Source organism: Mus caroli, unplaced genomic scaffold (genome assembly GCF_978045245.1).
Source record: "Mus caroli unplaced genomic scaffold, Mus_caroli_1 scaffold_11, whole genome shotgun sequence".
Classification (NCBI taxonomy): Eukaryota; Metazoa; Chordata; class Mammalia; order Rodentia; family Muridae; genus Mus; species Mus caroli.
In genome coordinates, this window is record NW_028227266.1 from 62,699,991 (window position 1) to 62,713,587 (window position 13,597).

The following is a 13,597-nucleotide window of genomic DNA, read 5'->3' on the forward strand; positions in this document are numbered from 1 at the left end:
GAGCAGTTAAGGTCCTTCAGTATTTCCAGGACTGGGCAGAGGTCACAGATCCAGAATGGGAAGCCATGTAAACTGTCTAAGACTTCCTGGAAGGACCCAGGGGTACTTCCCTATCCAGGAAGAGAGAGCGACCATAAGCGGCTAAATGCAAAAAAAAAATGTTTTTCAAGGCTTGATTATTTATTTGTTACTCCTGAATACTAATTCTTTCCTGGACTCAGACTCGGAAGTAGATGCTCTCAGCGAGGGCGGCCTAATGTGTTCCTCATGTTTACATAGACACAAACACATATACACACATGTACATTCACACACATACACATACACACATACACAAATACACAGATATACACATACATACACACAGATACACACACACTCAGACACACATACACAGACACACACAAACATACTTGTACACACATGTACACAAACACACATATACACACATACACAAATATATACAGAGACATACATGCACACGCACACATGCACACACACACACCAATACACTGGTACACACTGATCACCCTGGATCTTGTGTCCTGGGCCTAACTGAGCCAGGCAGTGCAGGGCAGGAGTGCTCTGTGTGAGCATCACTCCCCTGCTCCTGACCCCATTTCTTGACTGAGTTGTATGTGTCCAAGGTTCCTTGAACTCTGATCCTCCTGCCTCCACTCCCAAGTGCTGAAATTACAGGCATTCACCACCATGCCTGGCTTCTGTGGTGCTGGGGTTTGTGTGTATTAGGTGAGCTCTCTCTCTACCTACCAGGCTACATCTCCAAACCCCAAGTTTCCTTTCATCTTCTTTCTTTTCTTGTCTTTTTTTTTTTTTTTAATATGAACAGCCTCCATGTGACAGGTTTTCTCCTCAGGGAGGCTTTTCTCAATGACCTGGGACACAGAAGAGATAGGACAAGCAGAATCATCCTGTTTGTGGTGTGTGCTGACTCAGCAGAGTCCCTAAATCAAGTCCAGACCCAGGAAGGCTGCCACATGCCACTTCAGTCCCACTTAGCCCTTCCTTCATCTCTCTGGGATGACACTGGACATTTGGGCCCCTACTGCCCTAACCATCTGTTGTCTTAAGCGTCCTCTTCCCTAACTGCTTCCCCGACCAGCTTTCTGATGCTGTGAAGCTCCTGTCTGGAATGTTCAAGCCACCCCTCACAACAGCAGGGCCCAGGACACCATTTCTTTTCTTTCTCCTGAGACAGGGTTTCTCTGTGTAGCCCTGACTGTCCAGGAACTCACTCTGTAGACCAGACTGGGTCTTGACCCACAGAGATCCACCTGCCTCTGCCTCCCGAGTGCTAGGATTAAAGGCGTGCCCCACCACCGACCAGCTTAGGACCCACTTCCCAAATGTCTGAATACTTCAAAGTGGTAAATCAAGCCAACCAAATGTCATATCCTGGACACGTGTGGCAAGTGTCCTGCTGAGAGTGAATAGGCCTTCCTGGCTCATATCTAGTTTCCAGAGCACCTCCATTCCTCACAGGGAAGATCGTACGTGGAGAGTTTCACCCACCCACCCACAGCTTCCCCCCACTTTCTCTAGGTCCACTTCCATCAACCAGTCTAGCAGCACATAGCCTAATCCCCTCTGGGGTCCCTCAGGAGGATGGACCCTGGAAGGGGGCAGTCAGAGCCTCTGAGTCAGGGTGTGGCTGGAAGAAGAGAAAGGATCTCTGTTTGAGCTTGCTGCTGCAGCTCAGTCTGTGAGATAGGCCTGTCTAGAGGCAGCCTCATTAGCGTCTAAGGTACTACTGTAGATAGATCCAACCATTACCTCCAGCTTACAGAAAGGGAAACTGAGGCCCAGGAAGACACTCTGCCATTAGACTAGAGAACTTGGAGTTGACTGACTGGGCCTAATCAGCTCTGTCTGAAAAAGGAGAGCCCAGGTCCCCACGCAAGTTGCCAAGGGTAGGTGGAGGCGGGCCAGGCCCACTAGGTTGGCAGACTTTATGTGACCAAAGCAGTAGTTAAGGGGCAACCCCTGTCCCCTCGCTGGGTCCCTTGAGATCTAGGGAAGACAAGAAGCACCCTGCCCCCACACTCTTCACAGACACACAGGCATCCTGAAGGAGAGCCATGCCCGCTGATCAGAGGAAGACACTGAAGCCCAGAGAGGACGTGTGATGCCTTCACAAAATTCCTCCTCTGGCCTCAGGTTCCCAGGATGAGGTGCGGTGGGGATGGGTGGGAAGGTTACTGGGTCCCAGGTATGTTCATCTCAGGAATTAGCGTGGGGGACAGTGCACACATTGATGGCACCACGGGCCTGAATGGTACATTCACATATATGGTACAGCCCAGCCCAATGGGGCTGGTTTGATTTGATTCAGTTTGATTTGGTTTGTAGAGGGGTCTCGAGTAGCCCAGGCTAGCTTCAACTCACCATGTGGCTCTAAACTCCTCATCCTCCTGCCTCTGAGTACTGGAGCTACAGGCATGCACAACCACACCCAGGTTAAACTGTGCAGGGAACAGAACCCAGATCTTTGTGCTTGACAGGCAGTCGCCGTACCAGGTGAGCCACATACCCAGCCCCAACATGTCTGTTTTATAAGCAGAATGTTTTCTCAGGCTGCTTGCACCATCTTAAACTAATACCCAAGAAGAACTCTCTAGAAGCTACAGAGAATCGGCGGCATTCTCTCCCTAAGTCCCCTCCCCCGGGCCTGACCCCTGGGAAAGCAACATCACCAGACCCCACCCTGGGCTGTGTTGTACCTGGCAAAGGGCAGGGGGCCACTTTCCCAGCAGCCAGAGCCCAGCTCAGCTGGGTGGGACACAGTGGCGACAGCTGATAAGCTAGGCTGTTTAGTTCTGTCTGCCGGGGGACTGGGGGAGGCCCGGAGCTCAGCCCTGGCGGCAGACAGTGTGGCTGTGGCCTCTTCCCCTTCCTAGGCCAGCTTGGTGCCCCTGGGGCTGGAACAGTCCTTCAGCCCCTGTGTGAGGCCCCCTGGAAGGAGCTGGCGTGGGGGAGGATGGCCTGCAAGGCTGTGGCTTGAGGCTATCTTACCGTGTGCTGTGGGTATTGCATCCGCTCCCATTAAAACACTCCTTGTGGTTTCTGTCCCAGCCCACTCCCAAGTACACCCCAGAGACAGGCTCTGCTGAAAGTGGCGGTCAGTGGACAAACAACCAAACCGTGTGTGTGTGTGTGTGTGTGTGTGTGTGTGTGTGTGTGTGTCCCTACCACATGGGTCCCATGCAGTCTCCTCCTGGAACATGTGTGAGGCCGTCCCCACATGTGCCCAGTCCCCATGTAATCTTTCTCATGGTCTCTGGCCCTACCCCACTGCCACCCTTCTGAAGGGTGAAGAAGCTAGCTCTTCTCCCTTGCTAGGTCTTTCAGCTCTGAATTCTAGTGCCAGGGTTCAGTCTTCCCCTGCCCACTGTCCTGTACCACCCTGAATTTCTCCACCAAGCCTTTCTGGATGGTCTACTTAATTCTTGAACCCTTATGATACAGCAGAGCCACAGACCCCTCTCAGCTTGCTATAGCCATCACCAGTTTGGGAATGACAGCATTTCCATGCCCCAGGGACACCAACAGGAAAGCTGGGACGGTAGCCTCTACCACTGAGGTCCTAGAGAGTGGGAGGGATCTGCCTTATCCGTTCCAGTCTACTCAGCCCCTAACGTGTGCCTGGCACCTCCAGGCTCTGTAGCAATGTTGACTCCCAAGACTGTAATCGTCTTTAGCAATTCCGTGTGCCTGGGATGCGATGCTAGAGTGTACCCTGTAAAATCATTGTACCGTTGCCTCTGAAGCAGATGAAGCAAAAAGAGACTCCAGGAGGTAAAGACACTTGGCGGAGGTCACCCAGCCATGCAGGTGGAACTGGTACCCTATGGTCTTGCCCAAACACTCAATGCAGGCTCCTTGTGAATAGTCTATGCTCCTGCAGAGATGGCAGTGGGCAGGAAGGAGCCTTGAGTCTCTCCCAGTCTGTAGGCTGTGAGGAGGCCCTGCCAGGCTTTGGAAGACACCCTACTACAACCCTGACCACCAGAGGGGCACAGAACTCCCCAGAATAGCCTCTTCACCGAGTCCCAGTTCTTGGAGGTTAAGAGCTGTCCCTGTGATTGGCAGGAACAGGCAGAGCTTAGAGAAGATTAAGGGGACCACACTCTCATTTAAAAACAAAACACCCTGTGTTAGAAACAGAGCAAAATGAACCCTACTGCTCACATGGCCCTCCCCTCCAAAAGTGCTGACTCAGCCTTTCCACATTCTGGCTGTGTGTCCTCTGAGAAGTTGGTTGACCTCTCTGTGCCTCACTTTTTCTTACTCATAGAGTAGGATTCCAAACAGCATCTACCTTACAGACTGGGGGTCGTGGGTGGTTCCGTGTATTAATACATATCAAATGCTCAGGACAGGTCACACGATGACAAGTGAAACTGAGACGTTCGATTTTCAGGCTGTTCTGTCATTGACCCTCTCTGGCATCCTGGTGAACTCAAGTGCTTTCTGGAGTTTTTTTCTGCCCCAGAAATCCATGGGGTGGCCACGCTGTGTGCATCTGCACACGGTGACCCTATCATTTACAGTAAAAAGATAATGGCCTTATACTCTTGACCCAAGATGACCTGCCCAAGTGTCCTGTGGGGAGAGAGGGGGTTCATGAGAGGTCAGCAGAAAGTCACCTCCATGGTTATGTCCCAGCCTGACTCCTTAGGCATCTGGAGAACAGGGGGTCAAGCCCCCTCCTCATAGGGCAGTTGGGGGATTCAGATAAATACCTGCCCCAGGAACACTTCTCTGTGACCGGAGGCCCACCTGCACATCAGTTATGATTCAGCACCAGAAAAGGGGCAGGGGCGGGGCAGGCACTCTGTAGCTGAGGAAGTGGGGCCCCCCCGACAGCAGCAGACCCAGGGCAGGGACCAGACCAGGGAGCAGAGAGATGGGGGAAGACACAGCTTCTGGTGTTCCTGTAGCTTTGGGTAAGTTTATCTCAACTGCAAAGAGGGAAGAAGCAGGAGCAGGAAGCGGGGAGAAGGAAGGGGTGAGGGGAGTGGAGAAGAGGGGAGGGGTGAGGAGGAGAGAAATGGAAAAGGTTAAGGTGGGGAGGGAGGGAGGGAAGGAGGGAGGGTGGAAGGAGGGAAAGGGATGAAAGAAGGAAGGAAGGAGAGGAGAGACAGTGAAGAGATGACAGAGAACAAAGCGGGGGAGGGGATAAAATGGGAGAGGACAAGGTCAGCACAGAGGTGAGCCAGCAGGGGGGGCGGGGGGAGGATATTCAGGGAACCCCACTACCCCCCCCAGCCACACAGACTGGAGTGGCAGCCACCCACCCTCCAATGCCATCTCCCTGCTATTCCCAGTCCTTTCTGAGACCAGAGGGCATGCCCCATAATCTTGTCATTTCAAAATAAAAGGTGTAGGTCGAAGGTGTGTTCCCTTCAGAGCCCTCGGCACACGAGTGCCTTCTTCCACTGGGTCATAAACCTAGGCTGCCCTGTCTCAAAGACTGGACCATTGGAACCATCGGCGTGCGGATGCTTCTCTTCTTCAGTTGTGTGAGAACAAATGTACCAAACTCCTACACTGCTGGACAGCCTGGCTTTCTAGGGGGATGGGGACTAAGTCAGGACATTCCGCCTCCGGGATAACAGACCAAGCCAGAGCTAACTGCAGGATTCTTCCTGAAGCAAGGAAGGGTTTCACAGCCCTGACCACTAAGTCCTTGCCTGTTAGCTCCAGGAAAGTCAGAGTTAACAACTTGGAAAGATCTCTAACTGTTCCCTTCTTTTTACATTTAATATGTGAACACTCACAACAGGATGTGTATATGTGGATGGAGGTCAGAGAACAACCTTGGTTGTTGGCTCTTGCCTCTCTCTCTGTTTGGCAGTCTTTTCTTCACCTCTGCCTACGAGAGGCAGTCTGACCCGCTGGGTTTGGGGATTTTGTCTCTGCCCCGCCCCCCTCCCCAGCCACCATTTTGGGATTACAGATTTATAATACCATCTCTATGTCCAGCTTTCTGTGAGTTCTGAAGATTTGAACTCAGTACCCACTAAGCCATCCATCTGTCTAGACCCTGTCTCTCTGTCTCCGGCTCCCTCCCTTCCCCCAGGCTCTCCCTGTGTAGACTACTCTGTCCTGAAACTCAGACCCTGACCATCTCTTGCATCTCAGCACTGAGATCAAAGGTGTGCGCCACCACACCCAGGGCCTGTCATCCTTTATGAAGAAGTACATCTCATCAAGCTAGGAAATCAATGGTAAAGCCCAAACTAGAAAGACTCAAAACTCATAAACTCATTTTTAGATTTATTTCTTTATAGGAGCCAGTGAGATGACTTAGCAGATAGAGACACTGCCAACCCTGAGGACCTGAGATTCAAACCTAGAATCCACCTGGTAGGAGAAAATCAACTCTCTGGCATTGTCCTCTGATCTCCACATGTGTGCCATGATATACATGTGCTTTCATGCACCCATGCACATACACGCGCGCACACACATACACACACAATAAATAAATAAATAAACACAATTTAACATTTATTTTTGGCTTTTTGTTTTGTTTTCTTTTTAAGTTTTTTTTTTAAAGACATTTATTTATTATACATAAGTACACTGCAGCTGTCTTCAGATGCACCAGCAGAGGGCGTCAGATCCCATTGAGATTGATGTGAGCCACCATGTGGTGGCTGGGAATTGAACTCAGCTCCTCTGGAAGAGCAGTCAGTGCTCTTAACCATTGAGCCATCTCTCCAGCCCTTGTTTTGTTTTCTGAGAGTGTTTTTTCTATGTAGCCTGGATCTCCTGAATTCTAGATCAGTCTAGCCTCAAGCTCAGAGATCTGCTTGCCTCCACCTCTTGAGTACTAAAATTAAAGGCGGTCCCACCATACCCAGCCTCAATCTTTACTTTATTTAGACAGGGTCTTTTATATAGCCTTGGCTGTCCTGGAGCTCACTATGTTGGCAAGCCTGGCCTCAAGTTCATAGAGATCTGCTTCTCTCCGCTTCCAGAGTGCTAGGCTTTAAGTCCTGAACTACCACTTGGCATAAATATAACTTAATTAAAAAAAAAAAAGATTGATTGATTTGTATTAGTATGTATGCATCTCTGTATGAGAGTATATGTGCACCTGTGTGTATACAGGTGGGTACACCTGTGTGTGAGACTATGTGCACCTGTGTGTGAGACTATGTGCACCTGTGTGTATACAGGTGGGTGCACCTGTGTGTGAGACTATGTGCACCTGTGTGTATACAGGTGGGTGTACCTGTGTGTGAGACTATGTGCACCTGTGTGTATACAGGTGGGTGTACCTGTGTGTGAGACTATGTGCACCTGTGTGTATACAGGTGGGTACACCTGTGTGTGAGACTATGTGCACCTGTGTGTATACAGGTGGGTGCACCTGTGCATGCAGAGGCTAGAAAGCACTCTGACTATTCCTCTAAGTCTAAGTTTCCATGAAGCAGGGCTTCATTTTCTTGACTAGGCTGGGAGCCAGCAAGTCCCAGCAATCCTCTTGTCTCTGCCCACCTTAGAGCAAGGGTAACAATATTCACTTGGAAGATCCAGTTTGTTCCTCGGCTTGTTATATGGGAGCTGGGACCTGAACCAGTCTGGTCTTCATGTTTGCTCAACAAACACTCTTAACCATTGAGCCATCTCTCTACACCCCAAAACTCCTAAACATATTTTTGGATGTTATTTGTATTATTTTTAGTTATATGTCTTGAATGTAAGTTTGTGCACAAGTGCAGTGTACTCAGAGGCCAGAAAAGGGGGGGGGGTTGGATCCCCTGGAACTTAAGTTCCAGGCGGTTGTGAGCCACCTGTGCATTCTGGGAACTGAACTGGGGTCCTATGCAAGAGCAAAAAGTCTGAGCCATGTCTGCAGTCCCCTAAATTCCCAAACTCTTAATCAGCATGTACACTTTCTCTGGTCTTCCCTCAGAATGATTGGGTCCAGAACCTTACAAGATTCAAGGGAGCTAAGCCCTGTCCACAGAATGCCTAGTGCGTACTTCTAACCTGTGTACTCCATTCCTTAGCTCTTCATGGCCTCCAGGTTGCTTGTACCGCGTAGCTCAGTGTAAGCATTGGGGAAATGGTGACTCTAGATCGCTTAGGGAATGACAAGAGTTTGCTTGCGTTCAAGAACAGATATTTTAGAAATATTTTGGTCTGAGGTAAGCTGGCTCCTTAGATGTGGGAGCCTGGATATGGAGAGCTGCCTGTTTACAAATGTGGCTTGAACTATCCCATACTCTCATTTCTGAAAAGACAAGCGCAAACACACGTGGCTTAACTTCTTTCCCCTCCCATTGGGCACTAGGTGCTTCTGAGGGCTGTCTCCCCCAATTCTTGCAAACACGAACGCAGAACTGTCCCGTCCCCCCCCCCTTTAAGACAGGGAGCAGAAGCCGGGCGTGGTGGCGCACCCTTTAATCCCAGCACTCGGGAGGCAGAGGCAGGCAGATTTCTGAGTTCGAGGCCAGCCTGGTCTACAAAATGAGTTCCAGGACAGCCAGGGCTATACAAAGAAACCCTGTCTCGAAAAACCAAAAAAAAAAAAAAAAAAAAAAAGACAGGGAGCAGAGATGTTTGTAGGTGACTGCTGGGTTCAGATCCACATGCCCACGCTGAGGAAGTGTGGCTCACTGGCCCTTTGATTAACACATGGAAGGAGCCAGAGCTGTGGGCTGCTTGCTCGACTGTTTCCTTGGGACACATTCCCAGAGCGGGGTCACTGAACGCAGTAGATGACTACTTTTATGGCTTTCCATCCATATTGCCAATTCGTTATTACCAAGGGTGCTCTGAGATCCTGCCAACGCTGCACACTCAACTGTGCAGAGAAGCCTGTGGCCGCCAAACTATCCAGGCTTCTGCTGGGACCTGGCCAGTGGCTGGGGCTCCCAAAGCCCTGGTGGACGCTGAGTTTAGGGTGTTTTAAGAGTTTCACTTTGTTTTGCAGAATTTTCCTCTCTTGTGAAATCATTTAAAATGTGACTAAATGAGTTAAACCATAGTTAGGCTTGTCTGTTTTGAGGAAGAGAGAAATCTGAAAAAACAAAATCCTTTTCGAATGCTCAGCCTCTTACTCAGCCTGGCCATGAAGGGGGTACCTGAGGAGGGGGGCATTTCAAGAGGGAAGCCCTAGGAGGAGGAAGAAAAGCGATAGCTTCGAGAGGGAGTCCAGGGGAGGAGGGGAACCAGGGGGAAGATTCACTGGGAGTCGCGAGTCCCGGGGGAGGTAGGCTCAGCCCTCGCCAGCTCGGCGTCCGATAAGGCGGGAGCGGCGCGGCGGCCCGGGGAGGGAAAGGCCCGGCCCGGCCCGGAGCGCAGATAACGCCCAGCACTCCGGCGCCCGAGACTGCGAGACGCCGAGGCCACAGGGGTGACGGCTGAGGGCACAGCCGGGCGGGGACCGGGACCCAAAGTCCCCCAACGCCAGGTCCCTAAGTGCCAGGTCGCTCACCCTGGAAGCCCCAAGCCTGACTCTGCACTGGATCTGGATACTGAGGAGCTCTCGTTTCCACCGGCAGGTCCGGGACCCCGGGAGGTCCAGGGACTTGACCTGGTCCCCTGGCCGCAGGCAGAACCCGCCAGGGCAGACCGATTCCTTTTCTCTCCCGCTGCCACACAAGGGGGCTTTTCCCTCCAGCCGGCAGCCGAGGCTCGGGGCAATCTCTCCGGGTGGGATTAGCATTCTGCCTGTTCGGATTCTTTAAATTCCGCACAGAACATCCAGTCGGCTGCCAAACTGCTAGGGAGGCAGGAGGGTTGGGGAGAACAGGGCTGAGAGAGGCCTCCCCTGGCAACCCGAAGCTCAGGCTGACTCAGAGAGCAAGGAGAAGGCATTCCCTTACACAGAGACCCTCTTTTTCCTTACCCACTCACTGCAAAATCAGACCTCTCTAACAGCTGAAAGCCCGGTCTCTCCATTGGTTTGACCCTGATTTCCAGCGTCTTCCCTCACTCCCCACCCCTCACAGTTGGCCAGCCTCCGGGCACACTCCGGGCTTCATAACAAGTAAAAACTCACTCTCTCCCATGTCACTTCCCTCCATTCCCCCAATATCAAAGGATGGAAAGGATTTTTCTGTATATCTATTAGTACACTGTAGCTGTCTTCAGGCACAACAGAAGAGGGCATCAGATCCCATTTCAGATGGTTGTGAGCTACCATGTGTTTGCTGGGATTTGAACTCAGGACCTCTGGAAGATCAGTCAGTGCTCTTAACCGCTGAACCATCTCTCCAGCCCAGTTTTTCTTTCTTTTGTTTGTTTGTTTGGTTGGTTGGTTGGGTTTTAAGTTTAAGCATCCTCTAGAATAGTGCCCCAAGAAAGTTAGACTCCTTTGGAATGCAGTAACTGCTACCTATATACTTACTGTGTGTGTGGTGCCTTTTATACAGCCACGATCTGAGATCAGGGAGCTTTCATGGCTTGTCACAATCAAATAGGTTTTATTCCTGAGAGAAAGGCATTGGGATGAATGACATTGGTCGTGTGTTGTGTCCCCCGTCCCCGTTCCCCCCACCCCCCGCCCGCCCGGGCTTTGCAGCAATCCCAGAGTAAGGGCTTGGGTGGGGCCTGCAAGGCTAGGTCTTCAGGACAGTCCCACCCTGTGGAAGTCCTAGGGCCACAGATTCACCCTAGGTTATAGGCAACTGACTCCAGGAAACTTAGTCACCTGTGTCTTTCCTTACCCAGGCCTCTGCCAGGCAACAGAAGCCCCTTTGCCTTTCCAGCGCAGGAGAGCCTCAGGCTCCTGCTCTGCACATCCCTCCCCACTCCAACCCCAGCCCTCACTGGCTCAGTGCAATCTTGAAAGTGAGTGCCCTTCCCACCGGCTCCCCACAGTCTCGCTGAGCCCTGATCTCTTCCTGCCCCAAGATCTAGAAAAACCTTCTCTAGTACTGCAGAATGTAAACTGAATGTAAATAACAGTGAGTTTCAGGTTCCCAGCATACTTTGTCCCTGTCTACGTTATAAGGCTGGGACTGGGGCATAGTCCCCTCTCCGGGGTATAGGCTGTTCTTGTGCCGTGTATCTGGAGTTCCATTTTCCTGCACTTTTACTGGTTTTTCCCCCTGCCCCACATCCTGACTCTCGGAGAAGGTTTTCGGAAGCTAACTAATTAACAGAAACAGAAACCTTTTTCTTTCATGAATAAAAGCAGGTGCTGCAACTTTCCCCACGGGACTAGAGGCTTTAACTGGATTATTCTTTGGGGGGGGGGGTGTTGTTTGGTTTGGGGTGTTTTGTTTCATTCTTGAGACAGGGTTTCCCTGTGTAGCCCTGGATGTCCTTGTAGACCAAGCTGGCCTTGGATTCACAAGGGTCCCCACCTGTGCCTCTTTATTGCTGGAATCAAAGGCACAAGTACCACCGTGTCCAAAGGTTGAGTTAACCCTTTGGAAACAGTGCTGCAAGATCTGGGCAGGTGATCGCTGAGGGACTTCCCCACGGGAGACCCTGGGAGTGACGGCCTATGTGGTTCAGTGTCCCTGCTACTCCAGTGGTCAATGGGCCTTTTCACCTCACAACAGTACAGCCAGCAAGATCCATCTTCCCGAGTTCCTGTAGCCCTAATGCGGGGAATGTTCTTTGTGGGGCCTCTGAGCAGAGGAGAGGAGGAGCTTTTTTTTTTTTTTTTAAAGATTTATTTATTATATGTAAGTACACTGTAGCTGTCTTCAGACACTCCAGAAGAGGGCGCCAGATCTCGTTACAGATGGTTGTGAGCCACCATGTGGTTGCTGGGATTTGAACTCTGGACCTTCGGAAGAGCAGTCGGGTGCTCTTACCCACTGAGCCATCTCACCAGCCCCAAGGAGGAGCTTTTGACAGTTGTCCTCAGGACCAGTGAGAGTGGAAGAGTCTGGAGTAAATCTCTGGACCACAAGGTCCTCCCTCTGGGAACTATTAGGATATTGGGGTCTCCTGTGGCTCAAGGACAGTGCTTCTGCCCCCAAGTCAAGATGGAAGCAAAGGGCAGACCTACAGCTCACCTGAAGGTTTGAAGTCTTCCCTGGTGTTAGGATGCAAGCTAAGCCCCACACCACGTGCTTCACAAACTAAGACACTCAGAGAGAGAAGAGACTCGGTATCCTACATATGGGGAGGCAGGCGGGTCCCAAAGAACAGCAATTGTGTCACTGTCCCAGGCAGAAACCTACTTCAAAGCACAGGCCTTCCATCTGGGCCTGTCCCTCCCACATTTACTTTACCTAGCTGCCACACCAGGCTCAGAGGGACAGCCAGTTCTCTCAAAGAGACACAGAACCACACAGCTTTCCAGAAAGCACAGAGGGTTATATGGCGCCACCTGGTGTCTATTCTCTGTCATTGCAGTTACATTTCCCAGAGCTTGACCAACCAACCTGCAACAGTTTTGTGCTAGATCTTGAGCGGTCCAGAAACTTTTAAGGAAGGGCTCTAGCTGCTGGGGCATTTCCCATTCTGGGCACGGCAGAAAAATGGATCTTTCCTATCAGTCTTTACACCTGTGTCCCACCCAAATAACTTCTGGTTTTTTGTTTTGTTTTGTTTTTTCACAGGATTTCTTTGTCCTGGCTGTCCGGGAACTCACAGAGATCTGCCTGCCTCTGATTTGTGAGTGCTGGAATTAAAGGAATGTAACACCTACCCAACCCACCCAGATATTTCTTTGCCTACATCACAATAGGGACACTGAGGCCTTAGCTTGCTGGGAGGAAGGCAGACCCAAGATGAATAATTGCAGAGTCCCAGGCCTTCTCAGTCTACCTGCTGTGTGGCCTTGGGCCATAAAACACCTTCTGAGTCTCAACTCCTTTGTCATAAAAGAGGAAACAAGAGCGTGCACACCTTGCTCTGCCTGTGACAAGAAGCGGTGTAGCAGTTTTTATTCCAGCAAACATGTCCTTAGCATCCTGTCTTCATCCCCATCCATGGTGAGGAGTCACCATGATGACTTGACAAAGTCACACAGAGGACATGCGGGAGGGACTCAGAGGGCTGAGACAGTTTGGCCCAGAGTCTAGATGGCCACTTAAGAGCAGACACTGGCTGTTCCGGAAACTTCACGCTGAGGCTGGAGATGTCTCAGTTGGCAGTGTGCTTGCCTCTTATGCACAAGGCTCTAGGCTCTACCCACGGAACTACATGCCGGCATAGTGTGCACCCCTGCGCTGGAGACCTGGATGGAAAAGAGTTCAAGGTCATCCCGGACTACATAGTGAGTACTAAGCCAGCCTGGGCTACATGATGCTATCACACACACACATACACACACACACACACACACACTGAAAAAAAAAAAAAAAAGCAAGAAAAAAACAATTGAAAGCCCTGCTTTTTCCAGATTTCCTTCTGTGGACCGAATGAGTGTGTAGGCCACTCACTGGTGGCCCAGATCCCAGATCCTCTGGTGGGAACCACAGCTCCAGCCCTACCCTCCTGGAAAGTCAGAGACCCTGACCCTGCACCCAGCACAGCTTGCTCCTTGTCATCCTGCCCAGGTCCCCGAGGTGGGGTGGTGAGAGGCCAAGGCGGGGTTTATTTATACGTTCCTACTGCACATGAATCCCTGAAGGAACGGCTCAGACTGGAG

General features: G+C 51.1%; 1 long non-coding RNA gene across 2 annotated transcripts in view; it reads left to right on the forward strand.

Annotated features, from left to right (window-relative positions):
- Positions 1 to 13,323, forward strand: part of LOC115031893 (uncharacterized) — a 38,672-nt gene extending 25,349 nt beyond the window's left edge. For both annotated transcript variants that reach the window (XR_015044541.1, XR_015044540.1), the window contains exon 3: positions 12,564 to 13,323. This is a non-coding gene — a long non-coding RNA (uncharacterized LOC115031893). The remainder of the gene's footprint in view (positions 1 to 12,563) is intronic.
- Positions 13,324 to 13,597: the final 274 nt, after the last annotated feature.